This window comes from Aquarana catesbeiana, linkage group LG12, assembly GCF_042186555.1.
Source record: "Aquarana catesbeiana isolate 2022-GZ linkage group LG12, ASM4218655v1, whole genome shotgun sequence".
NCBI classification, from domain to species: Eukaryota; Metazoa; Chordata; class Amphibia; order Anura; family Ranidae; genus Aquarana; species Aquarana catesbeiana.
Window position 1 is genome coordinate 22,109,979 of NC_133335.1, and position 2,285 is coordinate 22,112,263.

Sequence of the window (2,285 nt, forward strand, 5' to 3'; positions counted from 1 at the left end):
AATGTGTACACAGCACCCCATATTGACAGAAAAACACAGAATTGTTGACACTTTTGCAGATTAATTAAAAAAGAAAAACTGAAATATCACATGGTCCTAAGTATTCAGACCCTTTGCTCAGTATTTAGTAGAAGCCCCTTTTGATCTAAAACAGCCATGAGTCTTTTTGGGAAAGATGCAACAAGTTTTTCACACCTGGATTTGGGTATTCTCTGCCATTCCTCCTTGCAGATCCCCTCCAGTTCTGTCAGGTTGGATGGTAAACCTTGGTGGACAGCCATTTTTAGGTCTCTCCAGAGATGCTCAATTGGGTTTAAGTCAGGGCTCTGGCTGGGCCATTCAAGAACAGTCACGGAGTTGTTGTGAAGCCACTCCTTCATTATTTTAGCTGGGGGGAGTATGGGTGTAATATTCCTGCTGGGGGGGTTATGGTTGTAATATTCCTGCTGGGGGGAGTATGGGTGTAATATTCCTGCGGGGGGGGGGGGGTGTATGGATGTAATGTTCATGTTGGGGGGGTATGGGTGTAATGTTCATGTTGGGGGGGTATGGGTGTAATATTCCTGCTGGGGGGAGTATGGGTGTAATATTCATGTTGAAGGGGATGTCTGTGCAGGAAGTTCTTGTTGTATGATGGACACGGCGAGGATCTGTTCACACCTAGGAGTTCTGGATTCCCGAATCGCCGCAAATCGCGGCACACTCTTGCGATCCTTTTACTTTAAATATCGCCCCAACTGAGGCGTGATCTTTTCCGCGATTGTCACCTGATAAATCACAGGACTGCTTTTGGGAAACAGGCGTCCCGCGATTTTGTTTGTGTGATTTGTCAGGTGACAATATTGTCCCATGTTGGGGTGCCATTGAAAAGATCACAATCGGGAATCGAAGTAATTCCACCCGCGATCGAACGCCTAGGTGTGATCGCAGCCTAAGCGTCTTCTATCAGTTGCTGAGTTCACATTCTGGGGGAACATTTTCTTCCTCAAACATTCCACACATTCGCTTCATTCTTTATTCCACCGCTAATATATACTCCCTGTTGATCTTGTATAGTGCTTTTCTCTCTGAGGACTCCAAGTATTGGAGATGGCGTTGGCCGGGAATCGAACCCGGGTCAGCTGCTTGAAAGGCAGCTATGCTCACCACTGCACCACCAACGCAAGGTAGCATGTCTTTGTAGTGTGGGAGGAAACCGGAGTACCCGGAGGAAACCCACGCAAGCACAGGGAAAACATGCAAACTCCATGCAGATAGTTTCCTGGTCAGGATTTGAACCATGGACCCTAGTGCTGCAAGGCTAACCCCTAAGCCTCTGTGCTGCCCGTATGCGGCCTCTGTTCTCTAAGGCCCGCCCCCGCTGAGCGGAGTACATCAGTTATGTCCGCTCAAAGCGCCTCCAGAAGAAATCCAAACTTAACCTAAACTACAATCTATATATAATATATATATATAACACTTCAAAACACACCCAAATAATAGCATCCCGTGTAGGCAGTCCCATTGCTGTCAACTGAGGTGCAGTGGCTATACCCAATGTGACATCTGTGTGAGTGCCGGTGCACGGCCCCGAACGCACCCAGGGTGCGTCCATGCAACTGCACTCGCATGGATGTCCTTTTTGGGGTAAACACAGCCCCCACACAGAGTACAGATTCATACACCCCGTGTGAGTGAGGCCTTGGACTTCTCCATAAAGGACCTCACTGGCGGGAAGAGTTCTCATTTCTCCAGAGAAAGCCTAAAGAAAGCTGGAAAGACTTCTCCCAACTCTAAAGACAAAAAGAGTTCCAACCAACCAAGTCTTCCCAAAGCTGCCTCATATCCAAAAGTTGCCAAGTGTGTAAATGTAGACCTTAAGCTTTAAGGTTAATCAAAAATATCACATTCAAAAAGGAAAGGTGTAACAAGGGGGAGTATGGAAGAGGGAGAGAGGGCGGAAAGGAGGGGTGGAGGGGAGGTTGGGGGTAAGGAAGGGGTGTGGGGGTTCCCCCAAACCCTCACCCCCTTCTTCCTCCAACCTCCCCCCCCCCCCTTTTCCTCCCTCTCTCCCTCTTCCATACTCCCCCTTGTTCCGGGGGAGTATGGAAGAGGGAGGAAAGGAGGGGTGGAGGGGAGGTTAGGGGTAAGGAAGAGGTGTAGGGGTTCCCCCAAACCCTCACCCCCTTCTTCCTCCAACCCCCCCCTCTTTTCCTCCCTCTCTCCCTCTTCCATACTCCCCCTTGTTCTACCTTTCCCTTTAGAATGTGATATTTTTGATTAACCTTAAAGCTTAAGGTCTACAT

The 2,285-nt window shown here is 48.8% G+C and overlaps 1 non-coding gene across 1 annotated transcript; it reads right to left on the reverse strand.

Annotated features, from left to right (window-relative positions):
* Nucleotides 1–1,091: 1,091 nt before the first annotated feature.
* On the reverse strand, nt 1,092–1,163 carry TRNAE-UUC (transfer RNA glutamic acid (anticodon UUC)). The gene has a single exon. It is a non-coding gene; the product is annotated as a tRNA-Glu (tRNA).
* Nucleotides 1,164–2,285: the final 1,122 nt, after the last annotated feature.